General features: G+C 38.1%; 1 non-coding gene across 1 annotated transcript; it reads right to left on the reverse strand.

Annotated features, from left to right (window-relative positions):
- Positions 1 to 6,287: 6,287 nt before the first annotated feature.
- LOC136216176 (small nucleolar RNA R71) lies at positions 6,288 to 6,394 on the reverse strand. Its single transcript, XR_010683166.1, has one exon. It is a non-coding gene; the product is annotated as a small nucleolar RNA R71 (small nucleolar RNA).
- Between the last annotated feature and the right edge of the window lie 13,410 nt (positions 6,395 to 19,804).

Below are 19,804 nucleotides of genomic sequence, written 5' to 3' on the forward strand. Positions count from 1 at the left end.
AGAGTAACCTTCATCCTTCTCCTTAGAGCTGAACTCACCATGTATAGGACTAGGTTCACTATCTCTCGGATCCCATGCTATGTCACGTGGTAACTTTCTCAAATATGGAATCCCTTCAGGTTGCTCGTTGAAACACATATACTTATCACCCTCGAACATTGGCTCAACTTCCTCACTTTCAACATTGGTCTTCCCCTTCTCAACCCCATTCCCCTTTTTGGATTGGAATTCATTAGGAGAGAGGTTAGCTAACTCATCCATGGAACCCAAGTCAAGATGAATCGATGTCTCACCTGTGATACTGAAGCACCCATTCACATTCAACTCCCGAGTTGGACAAGCTTTCAAAATGGACTTACTTTTCTCACTAGGTGGACCCCTAATAGGTGTAAGAATGTATCAGATTCTGCCCTTGCATATGATATAGATGTTACTTCTTCCCGCATGTGAGGCATCATAATCAAATTGCTATGGCCTACCTAGTAGCACGTGACAAGCATCCATCTCCACAACATCACACATGGCTTCATCCCCATAAGCTCCAACGGTGAAAGGAACCTTACACCGGTGAGTAACTTGAAGCTTTTCCACCTCGTTGACTCAACCAATTTGGTAAGGTCTAGGATGTGGCTCGGGAACCAACTCAGACTTACTCAAGATGGACTGACTAAGGATATTCACTTGCCTTCCTCCATCGATTACCATCTCACACCTCTTCCCAAGAACTAAGCATCAAGTTCTAAATAATTGATGTCATAGGCTATGTTCCTTCTCACTAGACATTAGCACCCTCATCACCAAATACACATTATTGTCATCGCCATCATCACCACCTCCATAGGTCTCTTCGTCTTGGCTTCAGTCAACACTTCCTGACTCATCTTCATCTTAGGACCAACCTTCTTCACCTTCATAAGTTTCTTTGTTTCGGCTCCACTCAATATTCCCAACATCTTCATGATGGAACCTACCTCCATCATACTCATAATTATCTTCATTGTGGTCCCATTCAACATCCTCCAATTCATCATCATAATGGAATCTACCTTCAGTATCTTCATAAGGAGTCCTATGTCGATTCCACTCCATGTACCGATGCTCACTCTCATCATGATATACTCCCTCTTCGTCTTCTTCATAAGCGGCCCCATATCGGTTCCACTCAATTCTTTAATGTTAATTGTTAGGCGAATTCTACAAGTGCACGGTTCTACTTCTAGTAGTAATAATAGGATTATCGTTCCCACAAAGAACGCTGATTAACTACTATAACAAATTTAATTTATAAATTTGTTTTCTCTTGGTTATAGAGAATAAATAACTTGATTTGAAAATAGTTTTGTCTAAAAAAAGAATGATAATAATACTTAAATTATATTTTCTAAGTTTCTATTCCGTGCATAGCCCGGGATACATACATATTTTTATAAGTTTAAACCTGAAAACACTTTCCAAACTTACTGCAGTTGTACTAGATAGAAATATTTAATCCAATCTCTCGATCCAGGATTAAATAACTTGGATGTTTTTAGATAGATAATCCTATTTCCTCGACCTATCGTAGTGAATTAGAATTAAGAATTAAAAATGAAGCAAGTGGATTATGTGATACAATTATCCTTTTATGAACTGAATCTCTTCTAACTTCATAAAATGATAACTATTCCTATGTCTTGCTTAAATGGATTTCCCTAGAATATTCATAAAAGCAGTGATAGAATATGTTGATGAACAAAGAATAATTTGCATTAGATTGAATTGTGATTTTGATAAACAAGTGTTTGACAGAGTTAATGATTTGTCAAAAGTAAAGAATACAGAGAATAAAGACTACAACAGATGAGAGTATAGGGATTGTGAATCCTTTTACTGTCTCTATAAGGTTTGTCAGGCCTCTAGGCGTCTTCTTCTTTTGTATCTTGTATCTTGTATCTCGAGGAAGTGCATCTCTCGATCTTGCTTCTTTCAATGTTGGAAATAGAAGCTTAGAAACTATAGAATCTTCCTTGCTTATAGTATACTTTCTGTAACTATGTCTATATTATTCTTCTCTCTTTTCTGTATGTTGAATGGAGAAAAGAGTATCCTTCTTATAGTGGGTGAAGAATCATGTCTCTTTAAGATGATAACTCTTTAACTATTGTTATGGAGAGTTATAGCCCGTGGTGAAGAAGAATGATGGTTCAGGATGAAAGAGCTGCAATTGTACTAAAGAATCATGCATTTTAGAAGTGAAGATGTCGGTCACGAATGAGACAGGGGTGTCATGTTCGTGACTTTGCTTTGCATTGCAAAGTTGATGGAACTTTCTGTCACGATCGCGACATAGGTCATGATCACGATAGATGATCTTCTGTCTTTGGTTAACTTCAGGCATGATCACAAACGGGACTGGGGTGTCATGATCGTGACAGATGTTTTTGCCCTAATTTGGCTCTTTTCTTCTGTCTTTGATTTGTTCCTTGCTGATATTCCTTTGTATTGAGCTTTTATGTATTTCCAACCTATCTCTGGAGAAATCATGAACAAACAAGTGAAATCTTTCCAAAACCTATCCTAAACTAAGCTAAATGCATTGATATAAATATGAATATGCATGCATAAATACATAAATTAATGACTTATCATTCATCCTCATCATGGTAAACTCTATCATTTTCATCGTAATCAAACTCATTTGCACTATGATAAAGTTCACCATCCCCACATATTTCATCTTCGGAAGTGCTCTCTCTCTTCAACCTCATCCTTGAATTCACTTTCATAATAGTCATGTTCAACATTTCTTTCAAGCTCATTCTTGGATTGGTTATCCTCTTCATGATCACATTCAAATTCATTTCCCTCTTCATCCACGATCCATCTTTTCCTGTGACCTCTTGTTTCCTCCCACTTCTCCCTATAGTTCAAACCTGCTACGCCATTTGAATAACTACCCGACCCAAACAACATGTTACACCCAACTATAGTTGAACCACTAACATCTCTCCCATCACCATAGCCATCAATTTCCACACAACAAGTGGTTTCCTCATTCTCCAAAAAAATATTTTCAACCCCAAAGTCACTCTCCCCTTCCTCAAGAATAACACCCACTTTCATCAAACATACAAATAAAGTTATGCTTAAGGGGTATTTTATCAAACACATAGGGAGCATCCCGTGCTACATGGGCTTCCCCAATATCCTCACTTACAAACACTCCTTCCTCCTCATCCACACATGAACTCACATTCTCATTCATAATATCATTATCAATAAATCCACAATGAGAATCTAATCCACAAACAACATCACAATTATCCAACTTCTCTGTAGCAATATGACTACCCACAACTTCAATATGAGAAATTGGAAGTTTAGGATTTACCTTTTTAATGTATAATGGAGAGAAGATTGGTGATGGATCTTTAGGAAGAACTTCTAAGGTTGGTTGGGCAAGCTTTCAGATCTCTAGACTGAGATTCTCACAAGCGACTTTAAATCTCCTAGTTAGTTTTCCTCTCGCTCGATCTCGTTCTCCAAACCTCTCTTCAAGCCCTTTTCCCCTAAGATTCGAAACTTCCCCCTCTCTTATTGACGGTTTCTTCAGATTCATGAGATGAACTTGGTTGAACCATAGTCGAAAGAAGTCCCTGTTAGGAAAATGATCGGCCCTGATACCAATTTTTACAGATCGGTCTCAAGACGTGTTAGTTTTAACCGTAAACTAACAAAGATGTTCTTCTCTAGCTAAACTAGAAGGAGTGAATCCCGGTTTTACAGCCTAAATCCATTGGAAAATCATAGATTCCCCAATTTTGAAGTTTAGAAACCTTAACAAGCTTCAATGAAGAAGTATATAAATTGATTTGATAAAAGTTGAATATCCTTACAATAATAGGTGTTTATATAGCTCAAAAAAATAAAAGGCAAAAGACTAAAAAGTCTAATTAGGGTTACTAATAAATAAGAGTGCCAGAGGGTGGAATGGGAAGGGAATGCCAAAATGGCATTTAAGCAATTAAGAGAAAAGTACAAACAATAGGGTTAAAATGGCACAATGGTAATTAAAGAATGTAAGAAGTTGTGGCAGCCTTGGTCTCATTGTCCCCTAACCTTGGGTGTCTTTTCTTCTTGGTCTGAATAGTTGATTCGTCGTCGCTAAAGATCAAAAATCAACATTCCGTGGTCGAAACGAACCGCGTCGTCACAAAATATGGAGTTGCTGCCGCAGAGACTCAAAACTCATCCATTTTGGGGCAGGGGCATGCCCACATGCTGTGCCACTTAAGTGACACACCGTGTGGGCCAGTTTCTGATCCTATGAGTGTATTTTCTTTGTGCCAACTCCTCATGCCACTTCCCTGGATCAGACTGTTAGGCATGAATATGACTACAATTAAACACACTATTTGAGATAACTTAGGGGTGTTTTAGGCGTAATATTACTTAAATGAAGGACTTATAAGTGTTTTATGTAGATTTGAAAAGATTAAGTCAAAAAGGCTGTTATGCAGCCTGTTTTGCAACAACCGAGAGGAGACGTGCACCCTTTGATCCAACGGTTAAACGCTGTGTACCTGATGACGGATAACGACTTGACAGGCAGGAATGAGCGGGCAGGAATGAGCGGCTAAAGCAACATGATGACAAGAGTGATCGACCCTTGAGTGTTCAAGGGTCAACATATTTTAACCACTTCTAGATATATCAGATACTTTGAACAATCTTTCCTTTTTGTAATATTTTGTTGATATTTTGTGTACGGGTTTCCTTTTCCTTCTATTTATAGAAGTAGTGGAGGGAAAGGAAGGATAATCTTTTGGGGGAGCAGAAGATAGATTAGTTTTGAACAAGTTTTAGAGAGAGAAGCTCTCGAAGATCTTTCAAGCTCCTTTCATGGAGTTCTGTTTATTTAACTTAGGTTGTTCACTCTTTAGCATGAGTGAGTAGTCATTTTGAATGGGTCTGGCCAGTTAGTGCCTGTTATGTAAGTCTTCTATTTTCTTATTTATGAATGAATGGTGATATATTATGTTGTGTTTGAGAAAGTTATCATTCCATTGTTGTATGCATGTATGTTAGTGTTAGATGAATGATAGGGAACTGCTTTCATCTTCATGGAACTATTTCTCAAACGTCCAAACCCCGAAGCAGGAATGCTAGGGGGTTGTATCAAAGGTTTTCTTAATAGAAATGTTGTTTCGATCATAATGCAAGAAAGAACCAACTTTAGGGACGCTTAAGGCTGTAGTACATCTTAGAATCTTAAGAACACACGAGAGTTGACTTAAGTGAGCATTAAAGCAGAGACCTTGACTTCACTTTACATCATTCATGAATAAATAGGATGTTTAGAGACTAAAAGTAACATGTTCTACTGTGACCTAGCCTGTTCTACCTTTTATCTTTATCAAATACTCATTTTTACAAGTTGAATCATTTACTTGGTTACCCATTCACAATATCTCTCAATATAAAGAATTCACTCACCACGAACACCCTGTTCTGCAAGGTTTTTCTAGTAAAATTTGGTCATCAATCCATGTGGAGACGATACTCTATTTATCACTTTATTACTTGTATCTAGTGCACTTGCTAGAGTCTATTCAAAGGACAACAAGTTTTTGGCGCCGTTGCCGGGGATTGAAAGCAACAAAGTTTATCTGAAAATTTCTGTGAAACAAGGTGTTTTTAATCTGTTTGTTACGTAGTGCTGCCAGAAGCAGTTTCTCTTACTGTCTATGCGGAGAGCTGGACCACCAGTTTTTCCTATTGATCTTGAACTAGAAAGAACGTGCAGACGAAACCAAGCGGGAGCTCGACGAGCAAGACAAAGAGAAAGACAACGAGAAAGAAGGATGGCTGGAAGAGTACCAGAACAACCAGTTCAACCTCCGCCTGAAGAAGAAGGAGAGAACAACAATCCACCAGTCATGAGAATCAGAGATTACTCCAGACCTACCATAAAAGGACACTCATCGTGTATTGTGTTGCCTAACGAAGGGAACAACATGTTTGAAGTAAAAGCATCCATGATACAAATGTTGCAAGCAGCCATGCAATTCAATGGATACCAGTCGAAAGATCCAAATGGGCATATCCAGGAGTTTATTACGTCGTGCAACACTTTCCGATCGAACCGAGGAGTCTCCGATGACGTGATAAGGCTGAAGCTGTTTCCTTTTTCTCTAAAAGATAAAGCAAAGAACTGGCTAAAGAACCTACAGCTAGGGACCATTGCCACATGGGAGGACATGGCCAGTGCTTTTCTAATGAAATACTTTCCACCTAGACAAGCCATCAAACTCAGAAATAAGGTGTCCCATTTCGTGCAAGAAGAGGATGAATCCTTGGCCGAGGCATGGGAAAGGTACAAAGAGCTGCTAAGAAGGGTACCAAATCATGGCATCCCCATGTGGATGCAAGTGCAGAATTTTTACAATGGAGTCACCAACACGTACAAAATCCAGATTGAATCCATTGCGAATGGTAACCCCGAAGATCTTAAACCACAAGCCTTGTACGACCTCATTGAAAAGGTGGTGAGAACAAGTTATAATTGGCACTCAGCTAGGAGTGAAGGAAAAAGAATAGCAGATGGTGACATAGTTTCAAAGCTGACGACCCAAGTGGAATAGCTTGCCATGCAGCTCAGCAAGATAAATGTCTCATCTATTCATAGTGAGCCACCATTTAATGATGTTTGTGATTTTTGTGGAGGGCCTCACTTCAACATCAACTGTCCTGAAGTTAAGCAAGGAAAAGGTGAGCAGGAACAATGTGATTATGCTGGATACAATCAGAGGAACCCACCAAATCCGTACTCCAATACATACAACCCAGCTACAAGAAATCATCCAAATTTTGGATGGACTGGACTAGCCAAACCAGCAGGAGCAACCTAGATACCAGCAGCAACAAGGAGGACACTACTAGAGGCAGCCTCAACAGCACTACAAACAGCCTGTTCCACCCAAGGAGGATGTAGAACAAGACATGAAGACCATGATGATGCAATTTATGAAGCAGACACATGCTTCCATCAAAAATTTGGAGACACAAGTACATCAACTGGCTGCTTCATCATCAAAAGAAAAAGGGGTGATGCTGAGTAATACCGAACCAAACCCTAAAGGATATGTCATGGCTATCACCCTACGATCTGGTAAGGAAACTAATCCTTCTTTGATGACTAATAAAAGTGCCGAGTGTGCAGGTAGTTCCAGAGTTAATGAGAAGAGACAGGAACAGACTGTTCTTGACCAAGAGAAGTCAGCCGAGACAGGTCTTACATCTGACAATGATCAGGAGGAACCAGGGAAGAAGTACTATCCACCTCCTCCCTATGTACCACCTGTACCATATCCGACGAGGCTAGTGAATAAGAAGCTTGAAGAGCAAAATTCAAAAGTGCTAGACACCTTGAGGAAATTGCATATCAACATTCCCTTCGTGTAAGCACTTGCACAGATGCCCACATATGCTAAATTCTTGAAAGATATCTTATCCAATAAGAAGAAATTGGAAAACATCTCGATAATCCAACTGAACAGGGACTGCTCGTCAATACTCCAGAATAAGCAGCAGCTTCCGAAAAAGCTAAAGGATCCAGGGAGTTTTTCAATTCCATGTTCTATTGGCAAGTTAACTGTCACACCCGACCCTAGACGACCTCAATCGGCATCGGGCGTGAAATAGAAAGATCATAATCAATACTTAGGAGTCTTCAATAATAACATATTTATTTATTTATTTTGGCCTTCCTCTCCAATATATATTCTAAAATAATTCATATTCCTACTACATTAGTCATTCGAGGACCTCGACGTATATGTACCAACTCCTTTATATTCCAATTAAAATATCAAAGTTCGAACCATAATTCTAACAATAAGCAGCCAACTTCCAAACCTCGCCTAAACGGTTGGTAACCTTCTCTATATCCTGTACTTTCTCACCTAAAAACATTAAAACATTTAAAAACGTGAGACAAAAATCTCAATAAGAAACTATCAGCTATAAAAACCAACTTTACTTAACATAGCTACATATATACATTTATAAAGGGATTTAATCAAAACCTTATAAAATATACTCAAAACTTAAGTTCATATAACTTTATATATATAATGCATCTTATCAAAACGAATCAAAACAAATAAACGTTTTATCAAACCAATTCATAATTAAATAAATGTTTTATCAAACCAACTCGTATTCAATCAAACGTAAAACCTTATATCAAAATCAATCATAACTCAAAACATAATCCAAATGAACTTAAAACATTGTATCCATCCTCGAGTTTCTCCCTTTAAGTATCAATCCATAACCACATATATAGTCGAGACGTCTCTTAATATTGCCTATCCCATATGGTTTTACCCAACACTTCGCTGCCATACCCAATAGGTCTTCAGACTGTGTACACAGGCCATGTCCCTCACTAAACATGGTCTTCAAATATATTGCCTATCCCATATGGTCTTACCCAACACTTCGCTGCCATACCCAATAGGTCTTCAGACTGTGTACACAGGCCATGTCCCTCACTGAACATGGTCTTCAAATATAAAACCACCGATCCGGATAACTCTCGATGGATATAAAATCATTAAAACATAACGTGCTCAAATTTCCTTTCACAATCAAATCCCAAACTATTTCATAACCATAAATCATTTGGCTTCAATTAGCCATTTTATATCATAAAAATCATATTTGGACTTCAATCCAAAATAATAACAATAACCGCAACAGATTTCTCAATCCAAAAACAATTCGTAAGAAATCATCAAATTCATTTTGTTCAATATAGATATATATTGAAACCAAAAACATATATGTATATATGTAAATCAACCAAATTAAGCCTTAAATCAACATAATCAAGTAAAATCTGAAATTCACATAGAAACATAATCAATAGCTTCATTTGAACCGTAATTTCACAATAAAAAGCAAAATCATGAAAAACCCAAATTTTACAAAATTTATGCATAACCCTAAAATATCAATTTCTGAAACTTCTTTGATTATATATATATATCTATATACATAAAACTCAAAATATAGTTGATAGTTACTTACCTTGGCTATTAATTGAAGAAAATACACTCGTTTAATTCTCCTCTAAACTCTGTCTAAGACGTTTCCTCTCTAAACACTGCCGAATCTCCGTAAATCAAAGAAACGGTGGAGAAACGGTCGAAGAACGATGAAGAGGCAAAAGGAAACAAAAGAAACAGAAAAGAAAACAAAAGAAAAAGAAAGAAGATGGTGGAAGGCTGGCGAATTTGGATTTATATTCCAAATTCGTCAAATATCATATTTGATCCTTCATCTTTTTATAATCTTTTAAAAATTATTCTAAACTTTTAATATACACCTAAAACCATCAAATTAACTTCAAACTTTTTCTATAGCACCAAATTAACTTTACACATCCAATAACTATAATATATATTACTATCAAGATATAAATTCTAGAAATTTACACACGGACGTGACATTAAACATTGAAAATGCATTATGTGACCTAACAAATTGTACTTAAAAAAATTTAGACAAAAAATGTAAAATTGTTCAATTTTTTATGATAAAAAATGCAAAATTGTTCAATTTTTGGTGACGAAAAATGCAAAATCGTTCAATTGTCATGTATTATTTTCATGATTTTTTTATAAAAAACGTAAATTATAATGTTTCCGACTCGTAATCATCCATTTCCGGGATTCTCGGGTTGTTACGCATCAAATATCCCTAACGTTTTGGGTCAGGTGTAATTTTACCCCTAACATCTAAAATGGTACAAGTTTACCCCTAATGTTTGTAGCCAAGAGCAATTTTATCCCTAACGTTGATAAATTGGATCAATTTCAGACACTATGATAAAATATAATCATTTTTTTTTCTTTATTTTGCACCAATTGCATATCAATTTTGTAATTTTGCACCAATTTTACCTCTAACGTTGATAAATTGGATCAATTTCAGACACTATTATTCATGACCGAGAAGACAGTTTGATGAATTATTTCTCAAATTGACCCGATTTATCAACGTTAGGAGTAAAATTGCTATTGACTTCCAACATTAGGGATAAAATTGTACAATTTTAGACGTTAGGGATAAAATTGCTCTTGACCCAAAACATTAGGGGTATTTTTGCACTTTAAAATTGTCCATTGGCATATTGATGCGTGTCACCTAGTAGTCGTATTTCTTTTTAACGACGAAATGTATATCACGATGATTGCGCTATGACTATGGATGTGGTCTTTCTAAGTGCTTTGTATCTACTAGATGTCACTACTTAGGGGCAAGTTTACCCCGTCGTATCAAGTAATAATCCGGTTAAGACCGGGTATCGAATCCACGGGATTTATAACTGCAAGTATTAAACGACTCGGTTTTATACGTTATTTAAGCGGTGAATACTTTGGGGTTGATATGGGGACCAACTACAAACTACTCCTAAACTATTAGTGAGACAAATTTATATAACAAAACTCTTAAGAAGTGATACGGTTGGCGATAAGTTATAACTATGACAAATAGCGACTCCTAATACATATACGGTTAATGTTTTGCTCTTGCAAAGACGACTACGTGTAGTTCGACTGACCCGTGAAGTACTTAGACTACGTGGTTCTTAGTCAAGGCGTGTCTAATGCTTGGGACCAGAAATTAGGGCCCATAAGTTCCGTGGCTTGTCAATTCCTACGGTTTCCGGTTTGTCACTTCCGGTAAGGCAACACCTATATGAATCCCTAAAGATAGCCCGAATGGCGTCGGAAGTCGCGTTCTCCTACACAATAATCAATTACAAATATCAAAACAAGTAACAAACATCAACACATATATAGAAAAGAAGATTATGAATCATAAATTATAAATATGGAAAGTGTAAATATGGATTACAAACAAGCCTAGTACATAGGATGAGATCAACGGACAAGCTCTCGAGATGGAAGAGTTTAGTTACACAAAGCCTAAAAACAAATCTAAACTACAACAATCAAAACAAGTATAGTTTTTGCTCTTTTTCAATGGTATCTCAAATGAGTGCTAGACACTCTTATTTATAGATCAAGCTAGGGGCAAGATTGTAATTCCACAAGGTGCAAGCATGGAGGAACATTATTTTGTGCAGAAATCCCATGATACGCCCCGCGTATGGTGGTGTACGCCCTGCGTGTGTGCCCATTCCATCAGAAATCTCCTGCATGTGGACCAATTCGGATCTTGTTGTCTCAAACACGCCCCGCGTTAATTGGGATACGCCTCGCGTGTTTGAGTCTCTGAGATTTTATTGCTTGAATTGAGCCTTTTACGCCGCGCGTAGCTTGAGGCACGCCCTGCGTAAATGAGTCTCTGAACTTTTTGTATTGACGAACTCCTTTACACGCCCCGCATGTAAGGTGGTACGCCTCACGTATGGATCATTGACTCAGGAGACAATGCAGTCTGACTCTCAGGATTAGGCAATTATTTCTGACATATGTTTATACGCCTCGCGTAAGTTGGCGTACGCCTCGCGTATGCTGACTAGATTCCGCGTGGTGTTTGTGGATAGGGCAATTATTTCTGACTCTATGTTTCACACCCCGCGTATGGGATGATGCACCTCGCGTATTTGAGTGGATTTTCACTCCTTGCTCGTACCTGAAATACAAATCTCGGGACCGAGTTAGCTTGATGTTTTTATTTCCTAAATTACTCAAAAATAAGGGAAATTAACTGAACGCATGGAATTTATTTTTATTCCGTTATTTTATTAAAACACTCTATTTTTGTAATTAAACTTATTTGTTTCTTCTAAAATTAACCCGTAAATCACGCTAAAATATAGGGGTAAAATACCCCTATCAAACCTCCTCGGACTTTAAAAATTAGAGTTAGACCGTGAACTAATATCATAAGATATATGATTTTCTAAAATGATCTTTTTTCATCGAAAAAGTTTTACTTGTCCTCAAGTAAAAGAAATCGAAAAACAAGGGATGGAGATTATTAAGAAACAAACCGACGGTTGGTTTTACCAAGTGCGTGACTTCAAAGTTAAAGTTTTATGCAAAGTTTTCGGCGAGTACCTACGCAAACAATCGAGCGACCAAAACTTGTTTGAAACCTCCATAATTAAAATTAATAGGCAATAATAACGGGGGTTGATTATCTTTTGAGAACCCGATAATACCTCACCAAGGGATTTCACTCTTACGCTCAAACTTTGGTGGGTCGGTGTTTTAGCATTCTTCTTTGCACTTACCCGAGATCACGTTTTGAGTTTGCATTTTCATCCGGGTTTTTCCTCCTATGTCATGGTTTAGACAATATTAAAAATGAACCCAGATGGGGGTTGTAATGTGGGTGGCTTTTTAGTGGTTAATTTTTGGAAACTCGAGTTTAAATACCATTTTGGTGACCACACCGTATTTTTATTTTGGCCTTAGCGAGTTCATAAGATATACTGGAAATTGCTCGGGTGGAGCTTGAGAATGCCTTTTGCTCTTTATTGTATTTTCCTTTTCTTTTTGTTTTGAGAGCGGCACAAAAACGATTTCGAGGGTTTAAGGGTGTTTACTTATCAAGGCTTGGCTTATTTCGGGTGCGAATTGATTTTGTTGGTATTTAAACAGGAGGAAAAAGAGGGTTAATTGTTAAAAGGGTGTTGACAAGAAAAGTCGGTTAGTAGGCTCAAGGGGGTTTCCTAGAGGTTGATAAAAACGAGAAAAATAAGTTAAGAAAAGAATTATACTAAGTGAGTTCGTTTCATCATCTATTGCCATTTTAACCAAAATAAGTGTACTAATCCCGGCATTAAGTGCAAACTCTATGAGTCGAGTGAAGTCAAAGCTCTCGAAGAATTGTGAAAGAAATAGAGTTCTCGTACGAACTCCTTTGGGCTCAAAATTACCTCACAAAATTTCGGGTTTAAATTGTGTATTATCGAGTCTTCGCTAAACTTTCAAACATCTCGTTTTTATTGCCTTTTTAAGTTTCGTTATGGAAATGACTTATGGGTTAGGACGCGATGCTTTTGTTTAGTATCACCTAGTCTTTCCATAAATTCTATAACTTCAAAATTAAGACTAAAATTTCTTAATAGGACCGATCCTTTGTGGTCCGATAGTATTTACATTTAAGGACAAACAACGGAACATTTAATTATTTCCGAGGAAGGTTAGTGTGTCGGGAAAAATCTTAAGAATCAACAAATTAGTTTAATTATTATTGTGTTTATTTAATTTTTATTTTTGTTTTTGTTAGTGCAAAACAAACTGAAAGTGCGGGGTTGCACGACCCTCCGCGTTATTAAAATGACGTCTATTCCAAGGACGTCGCAAAAACAAAAATTAAATTGGAATTAAAATTAAGACCCTTGAAGGTCAGGTTCTACGCGAGGCGTGCCTAGGGGGGCGCCCCGCGTAGGAGGGGCAGTTTAATCCATTTTTGGCTAGAGACTCAAATACGCGGGGCGCACGTAGAGAGACACCCCACGTGTTCCGAGCTCTGGGCCTTTTGATCTGGGACAAGGTAGGGGCACGTGGGGCGTAAAAGGGATACGCCCCGTATGAACGTTATTAACTCACGTAAAAACAGAAATAACGAGCATGGAAATGGAAAAGAAACGCAGCTACACGGGGCGTACTGGTGTGTACGCTCCGCGTGGCTTTTTTTTTTGGGATTTGTTTTTCCGGTGATTTTTATTTAAAAGAAACGAAATTGGAAAAGAAAATGCGGGAAATAAAAATTGGGGAAGAAAACTCCCTTATTCGAGCTTGGGTTGCCTCCCAAGAAGCGCTACGTTATAGTCGGTGAGCTCGACTTAGCATTTCCTCCTAGGTGTATGCTTCCATTCGCGTTAGAAATGCAAATTCTTGAATAAACAATCCGTACCTACAAAACGGATTGTTAGCTTCAAAAAAATTTAACAAAAACCAAAAACTATATTTACAGAAATTATTGAAGAGTTTAGTTTGCTCCCTCTTTGACTCATTGGGTAGCTCAAAAAGAGTGAAATAACCCGAGGTAGAAGGAACCACAAACTCTTCTAACTTTGGATTTATTTCCATGGGTCCGCACACAACCGGCTCATCGATTAGGACTTCCGGCTCCTCGCAATTGAGACAACCTACATCAGTTGGGGATTCCTCTTGAGAGAGCTCAATTAACTCGAGCTCTACATTTTGATCACCCGGATTGGCGCCTCTAATTGATTCGTCCGCGGTTGAATCGATACGAGATGTCAATCTAGCGATTTGATTTTCCAAATCCCTGCAATATGCCTCATTGTTAGATAATCTCACTTGAATATCTTTAAGCATAGATATTACCGCATCGAATTGCGAGGTTGAGTGTTGGTGTGGGCATTCGTCATCCATGCGGTCGTCCCACAGATGACGACTATGAGGCATCATACCATGAAACAAATCATTAGTAACAACACAAAACAAAATAAATTATTCACACAAAAAGAAAGTAATATTTACAAATGCTTAAACTAACAATAAAACGTTTTTGTCTAATATTGCAAGAAATTATAAATCCTCGGCAACGGCGCCAAAAACTTGATGCGTGTCGTCTAGTAGTTGTATTTCTTTTTAACGACGAAATGTATATCACGATGATTGCGCTATGACTATGGATGTGGTCTTTCTAAGTGCTTTGTATCTACTAGATGTCACTACTTAGGGGCAAGTGTACCCCGTCGTATCAAGTAATAATCCGGTTAAGACCGGGTATCGAATCCACGGGATTTATAACTGCAAGTATTAAACGACTCGGTTTTATACGTTATTTAAGCGGTGAATACTTTGGGGTTGCTATGCGGACCAACTACAAACTACTCCTAAACTATTAGTGAGACAAATTTATATAACAAAACTCTTAAGAAGTGATACGGTTGACGATAAGTTATAACTATGACAAATAGCGACTCCTAATACATATACGGTTAATGTTTTGCTCTTGCAAAGACGACTACGTGTAGTTCGACCGACCCGTGAAGTACTTAGACTACGTGGTTCCTAGTCAAGGCGTGTCTAATGCTTGGGACCAGAAATTAGGGCCCGTAAGTTCCGTGGCTTATCAATTCCTACGGTTTTCGGTTTGTCACTTCCGGTAAGGCAACACCTATATGAATCCCTAAAGATAGCCCGAATGGCGTCGGAAGTCGCGTTCTCCTACACAATAATCAATTACAAATATCAAAACAAGTAACAAACATCAACACATATATAGAAAAGAAGATTATGAATCATAAATTATAAATATGGAAAGTGTAAATATGGATTACAAACAAGCCTAGTACATAGGATGAGATCAACGGACAAGCAAGTGTAAAGGAAAGAATCCACCCTCGGAACTAGCTAACCGGACTCAAAAGCCATCTCTAAGGACTTGAATGGTGGAGCTCTCGAGCTTGGTGTGCGGAGATGGAGCGGGACTTTGGTGAAATGCCGGGAGCAACGGACAAGCTCTCGAGATGGAAGAGTTTATTTACACAAAGCCTAAAAACAAATCTAAACTACAACAATCAAAACAAGTATAGTTTTTGCTCTTTTTCAATGGTATCTCAAATGAGTGCTAGACACTCTTATTTATAGATCAAGCTAGGGGCAAGATTGTAATTCCACAAGGTGCAAGCATGGAGGAACATTATTTTGTGCAGAAATCCCATGATACGCCCCGCGTATGGTGGTGTACGCCCTACGTGCGTGCCCATTCCGTCAGAAATCTCCTGCATGTGGACCAATTCGGATCTTGTTGTCTCAAACACGCCCCGCGTTGATTGGGATACGCCTCGCGTGTTTGAGTCTCTGAGATTTTATTGCTTGAATTGAGCCTTTTACGCCGCGCATAGCTTGAGGCACGCCTTGCGTAAATGAGTCTCTGAACTTTTTGTATTGACAAACTCCCTTACACGCCCCGCGTCTAAGGTGATACGCCTCGCGTATGGATCGTTGACTCAGGAGACAATGCAGTCTGACTTTCAGGATTAGGCAATTATTTCTGACAGATGTTTATACGCCTCGTGTAAGTTGGCGTACGCCTCGCGTATGCTGACTAGATTCCGCGTGGTGTTTGTGGATAGGGCAATTATTTCTGACTCTATGTTTCACGCCCCGCGTATGGGATGATGCGCCTCGCGTATTTGAGTGGATTTTCACTCCTTGCTCGTAGCTGAAATACAAATCTCGGGACCGAGTTAGCTTGATGTTTTTATTTCCTAAATTACTCAAAAATAAGGGAAATTAACTGAACGCATGGAATTTATTTTTATTCCGTTATTTTATTAAAACACTCTATTTTTGTAATTAAACTTATTTGTTTCTTCTAAAATTAACCCGTAAATCACGCTAAAAGATAGGGGTAAAATACCCCTATCACATATCAATCTGAATCCAAAATTGACTTCCAACAAGTGCAGCAAATAAAAATGGATCAGAATTGACATGAAGAAGAAAAAAATACATATGGAGAAGCAGTCAATTTGTCAGCAACTTAGACAAACACCAAAAGGCTAAAAGAGAATCCCTCAAATATCAACAAGTTTATCCAACCATATAAAAAGAATAAATAAATGAATAAAACCAGAGGCCGGAATCACTAGGAGTTAAAAATAGAACAATCAAAAGGAATTATATTATGCTTAGGACTAGACTTTGTCGTTGCTCAAGGATCTATAACTAAATAAGCCATGAAAATTATAGATTTTCGAGAGATTCATACCAACTGAAAGAGGAGGAGATGGTGCCGCGTGCGTTTGCTGGAGAGGAGGAGGCGAGGCAATGCTTATGCTTTGCGAGATCGACGAGGAAAGGAACGCGAGAGAGAAGAGAAGAGGTGCGTGTCTGGAGAAGAGAAGAGGCTGTGACTCACGCGTGCTTTCTGTTCTTTTTTAAAATAAACCATAAACCAAAACGACGTCGTTTTGGTAAAAAAAAAAAATTTTCCCGGATGAAGGGGGGGCAAATGCCCCCTTTGACCCCCCTAAATCCGCCCATGCCTAGGAGCGAGTATAAACATAATGCCATATTCTGTGTATACTAAACTAGGGCTAGTAGAACCACAACCAACTAGAATGTCCATTCAGCTGGCTGATAGGTCTGTATGCTTCCCTGTTGGGGTTTAGTGTCCTATAGACAATTGTTCCAGGATATAAACCTAATGTAAATAAATTGTTCTTTATATCATTTGTTTTAATAAGATATGGTTTCATTACTGTATAAAGGCAACCTCCTTTAAAGAACTAAATAAGTCTAATAAAAGGAAATCCCTGAGTTTATTTAAAGTGATTATAAAGTGTTCATACGAGCATGAAGTGAGATGAAACATTATAATAAACTAATAAACTTAAAGCCACCCAAGTCAAGTGGTATGTTTTGAATAGGGATTGACATAACACTGTTGAGACTTGCATGTAACAATGTTTTCTGTCGAGACAGAGAGCTGATCTCATAAGCTTCAGATATGCAGATATCTGGACAGTTACATGGATCCAATGAATGGAGTTCATTAGGATTGGGCACCCGACTTGAGATAACAGGATGGGTAGATTTATCCTTGTCACCTGTTCATCTCATTGGTATTAATAGGTATAAGTAATCCTAAGACTCAAAGGAATGTTAATTAGTCATTCTGGATTATGGAATGTGATACTTTGATCCTGTTGTAACACGATCCATAACAGGGATGACTCTGGGGTGTGTACGGCAGACGTTGGGTATCACAGGAGGTAATTGCAGGATAGTTATACATTAGATTGAGCATTTGTCACTCCTGATAAATGGGAGATACGTCCAAGGATCGATTGTGGAAGACTTTTAAGACTTGAAATGCAGATTTCACTTAACCTATCTAATTGGAGTTAACTCGGCCTGTATAAGTAAAACGAACGTCTCGCTATATGTGACTTGATATTGCCCATAGTCATAAGATTCTGTTCAAGGATGTAGTTGACAAAGGATCGAATTATGCTGTAACTAATACGGAAAGGTCAACGACAGAATCAACCTGTCTTCTTATAGCTCTGGGGGAATGTTTCGGGTCTGCCAATCACAGTTCGGATACTCATTCCGTTATGCAAAGATTAAATATAATTCTGAGAAAATTAATTTAATAGATGCATACGGCTAGAAGCAATAAGAACCTAATGGGTCACACATAAGACTTGGAACCCAAGAGAGAAACATATGCTAATTAATTGACGGAAGCCCAACTGAGTCCACTAAGGCCCAGTAGCATAGGGGGGCGAATTGTGTATTAAAATAAGTTAGGAGGTTTAATGAGATTAAATTGCTTCTATTATTATCCTATCAATAAGTTATTATTATCTTTATAATTAAATATGATTATAGATAATAACAATAAGAATTTTATTCCGAATTAAATTCTTATTCAGTAACCTAATTCCATCAAACTAGGGTTTAGATGGAAGAGGCTATATATACCCCCTTTAATGTGAATTTCGGTCAACACAAGTAATACCGGGAGAGAGAAAATTCGACCCCTACTGTAGTGCATCGATTCTTCACCGCTTGCTTCCATTCAATTGATTTTTCATCTCTTTCTCTTAATCCTTGATCTTGTGTTGATTTATTAGAGGCAATCTGCTTTGGTTGCTTTTATACGGTTGAGTTCTAATCATCTTTTGAATTGTGTTTTTGTTTTGTGCTCGGGAACTCGGAGTAAGAGTTGTGAGCACTACGATTGCAACAGTAGATAGAACTTCAAAAAGTATTTTCTTCTATCCCTCTTTATATGAAATAACGGTTAACGGATCTTGGTTAAAGGAAATAGGTTAAAAAATTTATATTTCCGCTGCCAAACGTATGCCTATTTTCCTTCATACCCTAGGGGAGTTGTGGAGGATGTGTTAGTCAAAGTAGGGAAGTTTATACTACATGTTGATTTCATCATAATGGACATAGATGAGGATTCACATGTTCCTATTATCCTAGGTAACCATTCTTAGCAATGGGTAAAGCCTTGATTGATGTGGGAGAAGGACAATTATTTTTAAGAATTAATGGGGAGGAAATCATTTTCAAAATGAATGAAGCTATGAGACGAGCTAACACTAGTGATGACATATGCTATTTCTTAGATGATTTCCAAAGTCCGTCTGATTTGCAGGAATATGGGACAGGACACATTGGAGGCACTCTTGGGAGAAGAGGTGAATCTCTGTGAGGGAACAAGCTGTTCTATCGAGACAGAAGCTTCAACGCTCCCTCCAGACCCCAATATTCCTACTCATCAAGAACCACCAGAAATGCCCACTATGCCTTTGTCTAAACCTGAATTGAAACCTCTGCCATCACACTTAGAATATGCATTCCTCGAACCACCAAGCGAAAACCCGGTGATTTTATCTTCCAAATTAACCCCTGATCAGAAAGCTCAACTCATGGAGGTGTTAAGAAGAAACAAGGATGCACTTGCGTGGAAGATAGATGACATCAAGGGGATTAGTCCAGCGGTGTGTGTTCATCGGATCCTAATGGAAAAAGACCACAAGTCGTGTGTCCAGCCACAGCGCAGATTGAACCCACACATGAAGGAGGTCGTGAGGAAAGAAGTAATCAAGCTATTGGATGCATGGATTATTTACCCTATTTCTGACAGCTTTTGGACGAGCCCTGTACATAAAGTTCCAAAGAAAGGAGGTACCACGGTTGTTCTAAATGAAAAAAATGAACTGGTTCCCATACGGACCATAACATGATGGCGAGTATGCGTGGACTACCGAAAGCTCAACAAGGAAACCAGGAAGGATCATTTTCCTTTGCCCTTCATTGATCAGATGTTG

This window comes from Euphorbia lathyris, chromosome 1 (genome assembly GCF_963576675.1).
Source record: "Euphorbia lathyris chromosome 1, ddEupLath1.1, whole genome shotgun sequence".
Taxonomy (NCBI): Eukaryota; Viridiplantae; Streptophyta; class Magnoliopsida; order Malpighiales; family Euphorbiaceae; genus Euphorbia; species Euphorbia lathyris.